The 13,863-nt window shown below is 34.9% G+C and overlaps 1 protein-coding gene across 16 annotated transcripts in view; it reads right to left on the bottom strand.

The window, feature by feature from the left end:
* Positions 1-13,863, bottom strand: part of LOC141543321 (uncharacterized) — a 139,120-nt gene that overhangs the window by 60,420 nt on the left and 64,837 nt on the right. The window contains exon 1 of one of the 16 annotated variants that reach the window (XM_074268366.1): positions 12,337-12,449. The exons of 14 other annotated variants lie outside the window; for them this stretch is intronic. The gene's annotated coding sequence lies outside the window, so the exon portion shown is untranslated. Of the gene's footprint in view, positions 1-12,336; positions 12,450-13,863 lie in introns of those variants that run through there. One more of the 16 variants, XM_074268365.1, reaches the window with a different exon arrangement.

The raw sequence follows: 13,863 nt of genomic DNA, 5'->3' as shown, positions 1-13,863 counted from the left end.
TTCAATATAGTACTAGAAACGCTAGCCTCGGCAATAAGAGCCGAGAAAGAGATTCAAGGAATTAGAGTAGGAAATGAGGAAATTAAACTATCACTTTTTGCAGATGACATGATGGTATACTTAGAGAACCCCAAAGACTCTGCTAAAAAGCTACTAGAAATAATTCAAAATTTCAGCAAAGTGGCAGGATACAAAATAAATCCACATAAATCCTCGGCATTTTTATATATCACTAACAAAATGCAACAGCAAGAGATACAAAGAGAAATTCCATTCCAAACAAATGTTGAGAGTATAAAATATTTGGGAATCCATCTACCAAAGAAAAGTCAGGAATTATATGAGAAAAATTACAAAACACTTGCCACAAAAATAAAATCAGATTTAAATAATTGGAAAGACATTCAGTGCTCTTGGATAGGCCGAGCGAATATAATAAAGATGACAATACTCCCCAAACTAATCTATTTATTTAGTGCTATACCAATCAGACTCCCAAGAAACTATTTCAATGACCTAGAAAAAATAACAACAAAATTCATATGGAAGAATAAAAGGTCGAGAATTGCAAGGGAACTAATGAAAAAAAACTCAGAGGAAGGTGGTCTAAGTGTACCTGATCTAAAGCTATATTATATAGCAGCAGTCACCAAAATCATTTGGTATTGGCTAAGAAATAGACCGGTAGATCAGTGGAACAGATTAGATACAAAGGACAAAAAAGGGTACATCTATAGCAATCTAATCTTTGACAAACCCAAAGATTCCAACATTAGGGATAAAAATTCATTATTCGGAAAAAACTGTTGGGAAAACTGGAAATTAATATGGCAGAAATTAGATATGGATCCACACTTAACACCATATACCAAGATAAGATCAAAATGGGTCCATGATTTAGGCATAAAGAGGGAGATAATAAATAGATTAGAGGAACAGAGGATAATCTACCTCTCAGACTTGTGGAGGAGGAAGGAATTTATGACCAGAGGAGAACTAGAGATCATTATTGATCACAAAATAGAAGATTTTGATTACATCAAACTAAAAAGTTTCTGTACAAATAATACTAATGCAAACAAGATTAGAAGGGAAGTAACAAATTGGGAAAATATTTTTAAAAACAAAGGTTCTGACAAAGGTCTCATTTCCAAAATATATAGAGAACTGACCATAATTTATAAGAAACCGAACCATTCTCCAATTGATAAATGGTCAAAGGATATGAACAGACAATTCTCAGAGGGAGAAATTGAAACTATATCCACTCACATGAAAGAGTGTTCCAAATCACTACTGATCAGAGAAATGCAAATTAAGACCACTCTGAGATACCACTACACACCTGTCAGATTGGCTAAGATGACAGGAACAAATAATGATAAATGTTGGAGGGGATGTGGGGAAATTGGGACACTAATACATTGCTGGTGGAGTTGCGAAAGAATCCAGCCATTCTGGAGAGCAATCTGGAATTATGCCCAAAAAGTTATCAAACTGTGTATAACCTTTGACCCAGCAGCGCTACTACTGGGATTATATCCCAAAGAAATACTAAAGAGCGGAAAGAGTCATATATGTGCCAAAATGTTTGTGGCAGCTCTTTTTGTTGTGGCTGGAAACTGGAAGATGAATGGATGTCCATCAGTTGGAGAATGGTTGGGTAAATTGTGGTATATGAAGGTTATGGAATATTATTGCTCTGTAAGAAATGACCAGCAGGAGGAATACAGAGAGGCCTGGAGAGACTTAAATCAACTGATGCTGAGTGAAATGAGCAGAACCAGAAGATCACTGTATACTTCAACAACAATACTGTATGAGGATGTATTCTGATGGAAGTGGAAATCTTCAACATAAAGAAGATCCAACTCACTTCCAGTTGATCAATGATGGACAGAAATAATTACACCCAGAGAAGAAACACTGGGAAGTGAATGTAAATTGTTAGCACTAATATCTGTCTGCCCAGGTTGCATGTACCTTCTGATTCTAATGTTTATTGTGCAACAAGAAAATGGTATTCACACACATGTATTGTACCTAGACTATATTGTAACACATGTAAAATGTATGGGATTGCCTGTCATCGGGGGGAGGGAGGGGGGGTAATTTGGAAAAATGAATACAAAAATAAAAAAAAAAATAAAAAATAAATAAAAAAGTAATTAAGCATAAAAAAAAAAGAGAAGAAAAATGGGAGCTTTGGAAAAAGAAACACAGAAAATGTCTGTAAAAAAAGTCTTAAAAAATAGTTTTGATGAAATGGAAAAAGAAGATAACTCCTTGAAAAACAGAATTGGTGAAATGGAAAAAAAAATCCAATGAACAAAACAATTCACTTAAAAATTATATTAGCCAGATGTAGAAGGAGGTAAAAAAGATAATTGAAGAAAATAATTCCTTAAGAATTAGAACTGAACAAATGAAAATTAATGACTCAATGAGACATTAAGAATCAGCCAAATAAAACAAACAAAAAATGATGAAAAAAATAGAAGAAAATGTAAAATATCTCATCAGAAAAACAACTGACCTGGAAAATAGATTCAGGAGAGACAATCTAGAATTATTGGACTACCTGATAATGAAGATGAAGAAAAGAGCCTAGACAATATGTTTCAAGGAATAATCAAGGAAAATTGCCCTGATGTCCTAGAACCAAAAGGTGAAATGGCCATTGAAAGAATCCACTGATCACCTCTTGAAAGAGATCCCAAAATAGAAACTGCAAAGACTAAATTCTGGAATTATCAGATCAAGGAGAAAATACTGCAAGCTGCCAAAAAGAAACAATTCAAATATTAAGGAGCCACAAATAGAATTGCCCAGGACCTGGAGGCTTCTACTTTAAATGATCAAAGAACCTGGAATATGATATTCCAGAGGGCAAAGGAGTTTGGACTGCAGCCAAGAATCAACTATCCAGCAAAAACTAAGTATTATCTTTCAAGAGGAAAAAAGATGGATATTCAATGAAATAGGGGATTTTCAATTATTTTTAATAAAAAGATCAGAGCTCACTAGAAAATTTGATCTTCAATTATGGTATGCAAGAGAAGAATAAAAAGGTAAAAAGAGAAGAAAAAAAACCTGTTTTTTAAAAGTTAAAATGTTTACATCCCAAATGGGAAAATGATAACTTTAACTCTTAAGAATTGTATCTCTGTTAGGGTATAGAGGGTGTAGGTATAATTTGATTTTATTGTGATGTTATAAAAAAGAAACTAGGGGTAGAAAAGGGAGTGAACTGGATGAAGAAGAAAAGGCAGGTAAAATGGAGTGAATTATATCTCATGAAGAGGCAAAAAAGACCTATTTCAGTTGAGGAAAAGCAGGGAAGGGGATGAGCTTGTTTGAACCTTAATCTCATTGGATTTGGCTCAAAGAGAAAATATCAGCCATATTTAGTTTGATATAGTAACTTGTCTTACCCTATAGGGAAGAGGAGGAAAAGAAAAGGAAAGGGGAAGCTAGTAAAAGGGAGAACAGAAGTAGAAGGGAAAAGAGAAAAGAAAAGGGGGGAGGGTCTGTAAAAGGATATACACAATACTGTGTTGTATATATCCTTTTACAGACCCTCCCCCCTTTTCCTTTCTGTGTCACAGATAAGAAAAGGGGGGAGGGTCTGTAAAAGGATATACACAATGTTGTGTATATCCTTTTACAGACCCTCCCCCCCTTTTCTGTGTCACAGATAAAAATGTTGAACAATAAATTGTCACATATATAGATAGACCTATTATACAATTAAATACACCAATAATAATAGCACAGCTCTCTTTTAATTATTCAAATTTCTTTGACTGTGGTTATTCAATCAGCTATAAATATACTTAGCTATACTATTATTTAACTTACATTTCTCCTTCTTGATTACTAGAACATTATGAAAGAATTTATCAATTGCCTCCTAAAATAAAATACACTATTCTGAGAATTCCATTCTTAAGTAAATAAGGTTAGTGTTCTTATAACTTATCATGGTCTTGTATATAGCAACTGAAAATGTTTGTTTTTTATAATCCATATTAGTTTTAACCACTAATTTATTTCTTAACTTTCAAAAACCAGTATTTTAATGTTCTGTACCTAAGTATGTGCTTCTTTAGGGAGGGAAATATGATTCGTTATTATTCTTCTGTAGCCAAGATTGGGTGTTACTTTTAAACTGAATTCTGATCTTTTTTAGTCTAATTTTTATTTCAGTTTTAGTCACAGGTTACTTGTACTTTTGGTTTTTCTTTACTCACTTCACCGAAGCTCACATTTTGCCTTGTAGAATCTCTCCTAAGCTACGAAATGCATATTTTGAATCCCCTAGTTTCTAGTAGTATCTCTCCTTTTGACTTCTTGGCTCAGGTTATGAACTTTATCTTTCTTGAAATTATTCTTATAGGCTGATGCTGCTGTTCAGGATTCATCCTTTTTTGTTTGTTTCATGTTTTGTCCATTTTCCTTTAACATCTATGTTGTTCATCATAGAGCTCCTTCTGCAACCACATTACTTAAGATACTTCTCTTTCCTTTTGCTTTGGTATCCTTTGTTGAAGGTCACTAGTTCAGTGACCTTGACATGGCCATTATATCTCAGACATGCTCTAGGATGATGGCACAATTCCAAATTAGCCATATTGGATCTATATATGACTAATTTTCAACCTCTTTTTGGAGAGTCACCAATTGCCATTAAATTTTTCTTCCTCCTGAGATTAGTAAGAGTTCTCACATTTACTAACTAATGCCTGTATCTTTTTTATTGGTATTGCTCCAGAAAACTCTGTATGCCATTTCTTCTTTAGCAGACTCCAGGATTATTTTTATACCATCTATTCATATCAATAGGCTTAGAAACGTGAGGAGGCAACATTTTGTATACAATAAAAGCTCATATTTACTTGGAAATTTAAGGCTTTTACAATGCTTTCTTCAAACAATCCTGTGAGATAGACAAATATTATGACCTCTACTTTATGAAGAAACTGAGACTCAGAGAGGTAAAGAATAACTTGCTTAAGATCAGAGCTGAGGCTTGAAGCCAAGTATCTTGAATCCATGGCTTTGGAGACTTGCCATTCTTATTATTTTTCTTGCCATTATTATGCCATTGGAAGAGAAAGTTTTCTGATCTTTGGATGGGCCAAATTCAAGGATAGGACAGTGATGAACCTCTGCATTGTCAGAACTGCTCTGCCTTATCTCAACTGGTGTAGTTGATAGAGAACTGGCCTCAAAGCTATGTAGTTCTGGGTTTGAATCCTATCTCTGTGACAAATATTGGCTCTAGGACCTTGGACAAGTAGTATCATCTCTTAATGCTCAAGATGACTTTCTAGAATTCTGATGCACTGTTTATTTGCATTGATATAGTTTCCTCATCCAGGAATTCTTATACCACTGACATCTCAGGTCCAGGTCCTACCCCTACGTCGAATATAAAGTAGTATTATGCCTGTCCCTAATTCGAATATAAAGTAGATATTATATCTACTTGTCCATTATTAAAGGCAATGCACTGACTAAGCACATTTTGACAATAAAAACTTCATTGTTTCTCTCGAAGCACAATTCTTTCTCTTAATATCTATTTTGTAAAATCCACTCATTTAAATAGTCAATCAATCAAAAATCATTTATTAACCACAGGTGTATGTACTGGTATTGCTTTATGGCAGTAGTTCCCAAAATTTTTTTGTTTCCTAAACCACTTTCAATTAAAAAAAAAAAAGGGGGGGGGGGGACTGAGACAAATGAAAAACCCAAAAGAGAGTTCCTGGGTAATTAATAATCAATTTGTTAATTAGGTTAGCTAATAATCAATTCATTGATGGTCAGTGGTTCCCTGGTAACCAAAGATACCTAATGGAGCTATTGAATGCCTTAAGTATTTTTCTTTTAAAAAGGGAATGCTCCTGAGAGAAGGAATCAACCCTGATTGGTGAACATTTAATGAGGAGGTGGGCTAACAGTCTTCAGTTCTCCTGCTGAGAATATGGCTTGGTCATGAGCCTCAATTGCCTTCAGCAATCTGGATAAAGGAATCCATCTCTACCTAGACCATGCTTGTTGGTTACCCTCTGCTCCAATGGAGTGCAAGTCCATGAATTTAATGCTTTGGGGATTAGATTAGATTCTTGTTACACTGTGCACAGAAATAAAGCCTCCTAGTTGCGTGGGGTCCTGCTCAAGATTGAGAAGCATGTTCCCAGAGGATTCCGGTAATCTCATTTATCAGCCATAACCTTCAGAGACTGGCTTACCAAGCTATAGGGGCTGGTTCCTGTATGAAAAAATTAAAAGCCTGGATTCTAATTAATAATAGGTTATTAAAATAATAGAAAATAATAATTTATCTCAGAGACTTTGTGGTAATTTAATTTAGGGTTAGCACTTTTAATTATAAAGTGTAAAATTTAATTATATGATATGTCTATAATTGTTTATTACTTAAGTTACTATTAAAGAATTTTTAGTGAGAACCCTTAGACTATTCTCTTTGGATTTTGTGAACCACTAAATGGAAAGTGTTGGTGATACAAAGAGCAAAAGTAAAATAGTCCCAGTATTAAGAGATTTACATTCTATTAAGGGAGAAAAATAGTTATACATTTAAGTATATGAATGGTAGATACAAGGTTCCCCAATATATAAAATAGTCAAAGGATATGAACAACAGTTTTAGAAGAATTGTGACTATTAACGATCAGATATTATCTCTAAATCACTAACAAACAATAAGGAAGGAACAAATTAAAAAGATTTCATACTTAGCAAACTGGCAAAAAAAATCAATAGATGGGAATAATCAATACAAGAAGAGTTGTGGAAAGATAGATTTAAGGTGTGTGTATGTCCTTGTAAGATATATCTATCTATATGGGATATTTAAACCTGTGTGTGTGTGTGTGTGTGTCTGTCTGTCTGTCTGTCTGTCTGTCTGTATAGACAGGTATCTCAAGGGGAGGCTCAATAGCTAATGCCTTGTTAGTGGAGCTGTGAATTGATATAACTATTTTGGAAAGAAGTTAGAATTATGCAAATAAGTAGACTAAAATATCCATACCTTTTGACCTAGAAATACAACTGCTAGTAATGATAAAATGAACCAAATTTTACTTGTACTTGTGATAGAAAGAACTAGAAACAATAGGTGGTCATTTATTGGAGATTTATGACTAAATAAAAAATTATGATACATGAATGTAATGGAATATTCCTGTGTGATAAGAAACAACGAACATGATAAATTTAGAGAAACATGGAAAGACTTCTATGAACTAATACAAAGTAAAGTAAGCAGAATCAAGAAAGAAAAAAGCACAATAACTATAACAATGTAGATGGAATGACAGCAGTGTAAAACAATTGAAACTGAATGTTGTAAAATTATGACTAAGCCAGAGCTCAGAGAGAAGATACAGGGAAACACTTTTTTCCTGGCTCCTTTGCAAAGGTGAGGGCTACAGGTATGGAACACTGCATATAATGTCAAACTCTTGGGCTAAGTTAATTGGTTTTTAACTTTTCTTTTGTTTATTGGAATGGCTCTCTCTATAAAAGAAGTGGGAGAGGAATTATAGGAGCAGTTGTAGGTTATGTAAAACAAAAAGGTATTTGTTTTTAAAAAATTCAGAGGTAATATGTTTGGGTGTTGGGTAACATACTAGTACCTTGGGAAATTAAGATAGTTTTTTAAATAGAAGGTACCACTCAAGCTGAGCTGTTTTTTTTTGTTGTTGTTGTTGTTTTTTAATTTAATTTAATTTTCAGTTCCAAATGTGAGCTAAGTCTTGAAGGAAACTAAGGATTCTAATAGTTAAAGGCAAGAAGTGGGTATATTCCCAGGCATGGGCAATGACCATTTTAGAAGCATGGAGACAGAGATGGAGCGTTATGTATGAGGAACATTAAGATGGATAATTTGGACTGGTAGAGTGGGAAGTAATGTGTAATAAAGCAAGGTAAGGTATAATTGGATTGTAAAGAATTTAGAAAGCCAAACAAAGGAGTCACCTCACCTATAGATGAAAGGACACACTTGGAACTGATTTGAGGCAGGTAGGTGGCCCTGAGGACATCTTTCTAAACTGGGAGTCAGAAAGACTTGAGTTCAAAACCTATGTCAAAATGCTTAACTTTTCTCACTTACCCTTTCTCAGCCTCAGTTTCCTTGACAATAAAATGAAGGTGATAATGGCACCCACTTCACAAGGTTGTTATGACGATCAAATAGGATGTAAAATGCTCTGCAAAACTTAAAACACTATACTAGCTATCATCAACATTATTGAGTAGGGAAATAATTTGGTCAGAACTTCATTTTATGAAAATCACTTATATTTATATGAATATCACTTATATTTTCCCCAATTATCCACCCATTATTTTTCTCATTAAAGCTAGACTTTATCAACTATTTATTCTTTATTTTAATTTTTACTTTTCCAATTAACCATCATTTATTTTCACCTTCTTCCATTTTTTCCACACTAGGAAAAAAAAAGAAAAACAAAGCTATTAACAAATAAACATAGTCAAGCAAAACAAATTCCCACATTGACCATCTCCAAAAATGTTGTTTGTCTTGGAATCACACGAGCAACAAGATGACAGACTAAACTTTCCCCCATCCCTTCCAAATCGCCATAACCACTCAAACCTCTCCAAAACAGAAATTATTCACCAAAGATTAAATTTCAGCTGTTGCCATGGCCTAGGATTCTCAAAATCCAAAAAGATGTAGAAAAGCAAACTCCAAATCCAGGTAGTGTTCACTGATTAAGCTCACTCAGTACTCTTCACTTGCTACTTTAGGAGCAGAAGTTACACTAGTAGATCCAAGGATATTACATAGGTTTACATCAAAATTCCTACACTCCAGTCCCCTCTTCCACTTTCTAATGTTGTGGAAGACCCCAGCTAGAGGCTATGGAAATTTGTTCAAGCTTCAAAAGCCAGGTTGGTCATCATCCAAGAGAGTAAAAGCTTTTGAAGGGGCTGAAACTCAGAATTACCAGTCCTACCTAGTGTTGAACTGGCGATATTTCAGAGAAAACAGACTCCCAACTGCAGAGAACTGGGAAACAGAGGGAGTAAGATGAGTCATTAGAAGAGGATTATTTTTTTTATCCTTCATCCTTGAAGAGGAATCAGGGAAGTGATTCTATTATATGTAAATGAGTTGGATTTAAGCAAAGGAGGGCTGTGCAAAACCAGTAGTCTCACTCACTCTCTTCTCCAGAGCCTTCTGGGTCCAGTGGCAAGATATGGATCAGGAGGACTACAAATGGCTGTGGATGCATCCTAGACCTTGGCCTTTTAAAGCTAAAGTCTTTAGCAGGTCTCATTTTGAGGGAGGCAACCACCTATTCAGTGATTAAGGCTGGGTAAGAAATGGGGCCTCAGGAACTGGAAACTGAGTGGATGCCCATCAATTGGAAAGTGGCTTAATAAATTATGGTTTATAAATGCTATGGAATATTATTGTTCTGTAAGAAACAATGAGCAGGCTGATTCCAGAGAGGCCTGGAGAGACTTACATGAACTGATCCTGAGTGAAATGAGCAGAACCAGGAGATCATTATATATGACAACAACAAGACTATACTGATGGACTGGCTCTTTCCAACAATGAGATGATTGAGGCCATTTCTAATGATATTGTGATGGAGAGAGCCATCTGCACCCAGAGAGAGGACTGTGGAGACTGACTGAGGATCACAACATAATATTTTCACCTTTTTTTGTTGTTGTTTGCTTTTTCTCTCTCTTTTTTTCTATTTGATCTGATTTTTCTTGTGCAGTATGATAATTGTGGAAATATGTATAGAAGAATTGCACGTTTAACATATATCAGATTACTTGCTATCTGAGGGAGGTGTGGGGGGGAAGGAAGGGAGGAAACATTTGGAACACAAGATTTTGCAAGGGTGAATGGTGAAAACTATCTATGTATATATTTTGAACATAAAAAGCCAGGGGCGGCTAGATGGTGCAGTGGATAGAGCATCAGCCCTGAAGTTAGAAGGACCCAAGTTCAAATGTGACCTCAGACACTTAACGCTTCCTCGCTGTGTGACTTTGGGCAAGTCACTTAACCCCAATTGCCTCAGCAAAAAAAATGAACAAACAAAAAATATGAAAAGCTAAAGGAAAAAGATTAAAAAAAATTTAAGAGATGAGGCCTCTTTTACCTAGTCAAAAAAAAAAAAAATCAATTTGGGAGGGGAAGACCCAAAACAGGAAAAAATGATATTCATATTTTCTGTGAGACATCAGGGTCCAAGTAGTGATCAAGTGGGGCTTGACCTGAGTCCTACTGTAGGTCAATCAAAAAGGGCCAGAGTGATTTGAGCACTGGGTGTAGGGGAGAAGGTGGGCAGCTTTCCATTAAGTCTGAGGAAAGAAGCACAACACCTAACTGGGGCTTACTCTAACCACCCAAAAGTCTTGTGAGGCAGAGACCTAGGCTAAAGAATTATTCAGTGTAAAAGGAGAATGTTGAGATATAGCCCCCTAAGGAAACTACCATTAGAGGGAAAGGCCTTAGGAAGTGAGTAATAAGGAAAATAAGGGAATAAAAGACTGAAAGTACTAAATATTTCAGGAAGAAGTCTCAAAGACCTTGAACCTATACTGAGATAAGCCAACAGGAATAACAGTAACAAAAGAAGGCAATGTGGCCTCCAGAGCTAGTAACAATGTCACGCATCTATGAATAAATACTGCAAAAAAACATGATCCAACACTTGATAAGACAGAGGATTTGAGAAGAATATGGAATCTCAACCTTCCTGAATGGTTTAAAAGAGAAATGAGAATTATGAAAGTAAAATTTATGTACTGCACAGCAAAAATATGAAACAGAGTAGAAAACTTTAATGTACAGAGGCATGCCTTGCCAAAAAAACCCAAAAAAACCAAGAGAGAAAAATAGATTGGGAATGCAAATATGTTGAAGTGAATTACAACTTAGAATAATAGAAGCAAAAAATATAGCATTAAAAGAAAATATCTTTACTATGAAAACATAACATGATCTTGAAGTCAGGATTCATAGAAACAACTAAGGATCACAGATCTTCCAAAATATGATGAGATAAAACCCCTTTAATTAAAAAAAAAAAATATTACAGCTTTTTAATTTTCGAAAGATATGCATAAATAATTTTTCAACATTAACCCTTGCAAAACCTTGAATTCCAATTTTTCCTCCCTCCTTCCTCCCACCCCTTCCCCTAGATAGAAAATAATCCAATGTATATTATATATATATATATGTATATATATTAACTCCAACATATGCATACATATTTATACAGTTATCTTGCTGGGGCAAAAATCTTTGACATCATAATGAAAGAAATAAGAGGACTGCTCAGAACTTCTAAACAGAAAATGAAATTCCAATTGAAAGGATTCACAGATCACTTCCAGAAAAAAAACCCAAAGCTTCAGAAACAAGTTCTATAAGCCACTAGAAGAAAATGGAGAGCAAAGAACATTTGAATAACACAAGTCTATTCTGTACTCACTTGAAAAAGGGGGAGGTAATGAAATGTATTCAGTAAAGCAAAGAAGTTTAGGAGGCAAATTTGAGATTAACTGTTCATACCCTTTGATCTGACAGTGTCTCCACTGGATTTGTATCCCAAAGAGATCATAAAAAAACATGCACAAAAATGTTTGTAGCAACTCTTTTTTATAGTAGCAAAGAACTGAAAATTAAGAGGATATCCATCAGTTGGGGAAAGCTGAATAAGTTATGGTACATGGATGTTATGGGATATTATTGTTCTAAAGAATCAGTCAGCAGGATGATTACAGAAAGTCCTGGAGAAACTTACATGAACTGATGTTAAGTGAAGTGAACAAGAGAACATTGTACAAAGCAATAAGAAGATTATGTGATGATCAACTGTGATAGACTTGGCTCTTTTCAATAATGAGATGATTCAGACCAATTCCAATGATCTTGTGATGGAGAGAGCCGTCTGTACCCAGAGAGAAGACTGTGGAAACTGAATGTGGATCATGACATAGTCTTTTTACCTTTTATTGTTGTTGTTTGCTTGCTTTTTTTTTCCTTTCTCTTTTTTTTTCTTTTTGATCTGATTGATCTGATTTTTCAGCATGATAAATGTGGAAATATCTTTACAAGAACTGTACGTGTTTAACCTATATCAGATTACTTGCTGCCTAGGGGAAGGATGTAGGGGAAGGGAGGGAGAAAAATCTGAAATATAAGCTTTTGCAAAGATGAATGTTAAAAACTCTCTTTGCATGGATTTTGAAAATAAAAAGCTATTATTAAAAAATAAAATAAAATGTTCATACCTTTGAACCAGAGAATCCATTATTGAGTGTATATACTCCAAAAAAGTCATTGACAAGAAGAAAGTGCCCATATACTCTAAAATATTTATAGTCTTTTTTTTTTTTTTTTATAGCTAGAAATGGAAAAAAAAAGTGAATGTTCATTAACTGACAATTTGCTAAATAAAATGTGGTACATGAATATAATGGAATATTACTGTTGATGAGGTCCTGAGTAACTGGGAGGGTTGGCAGGAAAGCCTGAAGTACTGATAAGATTACTCCTTGAGGCAAGCAGGGAAGGGCACTGATGGGGATCAGCTCAGTCTTAAAGTCCTGCCCCTGTGGAGGTCTTAGATAACTTTACTTTTACTGTATCCAATCAGAAAGCCAAGTTATGATTTCAATCCCCCAATATTAAATTTCCCCTATAAATCTGCTCATGGCCTACACCATCTTTTCTGACTCCCTTTTGGGTTAAGCCCATCACAGTGTTCTGCCTCATGATGTCTTTCTCATCCTTCTATCTAACTAACTCTTTTAGGATGCTAAATCTCTTTTTAGGATTTAGCCTGCCAGTTAATGGCATACTCCCACCTCCTGGGATATTCCCTTTCTCTTGGTTAGTTATGAGTTCCACTGAGGAACTTATCATTTCCACTTGGCCTGGGTGGCCAAGCCAAGATGGGTAGCCAAAAGAGGTAAGGGTTTTGGTAGTGAACACATGGGTCTTCTGACCAGGTGTTCACTAGGGAACCAACAAGTCAGAGCATCAGTTAGGGCATTATGTGAGTAGGTATAATAAAGGCTTTTAAGATTACACGTGGCTGTTCTTGAGTGCGCTACCGGTTATTAAGCTATAGATTCAAGAGATTGTGGCCAGAACCTTAGAAGGCCTCAGAGGAGGCAAGCCGGGTAGAGTTCACACTGCAAAGGACAGTGGTCAAAGGTACTCTGGTGGGTCTAGGACAGATAGTAATTGTAACTGCCAGGAGAGCACGTTACAAATGGAATCCAAGAGATATCTTCAAACTATCTCTTCATGGAGGTGGGGAGTGCACAGATATTACACTTTGTATATGTTTTAGAATTTTTTTAATGTATCGATCATTTATGCTGACCTTTTTTTCTCCCTAAAAAGACAATTATCATGTAGTGTAGCTCTCTGGGAAGGGAAGGACATTATAGTATATAACAATCAATAAAAATATAAAAAAAAACCCCAAAGTTATTTAGCGTTAAAATTTATTGTTTTATATAAATCATTCTTCTGGTTCAGTTCACATACTTCTTTCTAATTTTCTTTGAAACCTTCTTTTTTGGTCTTTTTATACCATTATATTCATATGCCATAATTTATCTATATATTCCCCAATTAACAAGAACCCCTTCAATTCTAGTTATTTGCTTCTATGAAAATAATTGCTATAAATAAAGTACATGCATATATTTTTTCTCTTTCTTTGATGTCTTCGGAACATAGACTTAGTAACAGTATTACTAGGTTGAAGAATATGCACAGTAGTGTTTTCTAGTAACTGTTCCAAA

Source organism: Sminthopsis crassicaudata, chromosome 5, assembly GCF_048593235.1.
Source record: "Sminthopsis crassicaudata isolate SCR6 chromosome 5, ASM4859323v1, whole genome shotgun sequence".
Classification (NCBI taxonomy): Eukaryota; Metazoa; Chordata; class Mammalia; order Dasyuromorphia; family Dasyuridae; genus Sminthopsis; species Sminthopsis crassicaudata.
This window is presented reverse-complemented; position numbering and strand designations above follow the sequence as displayed.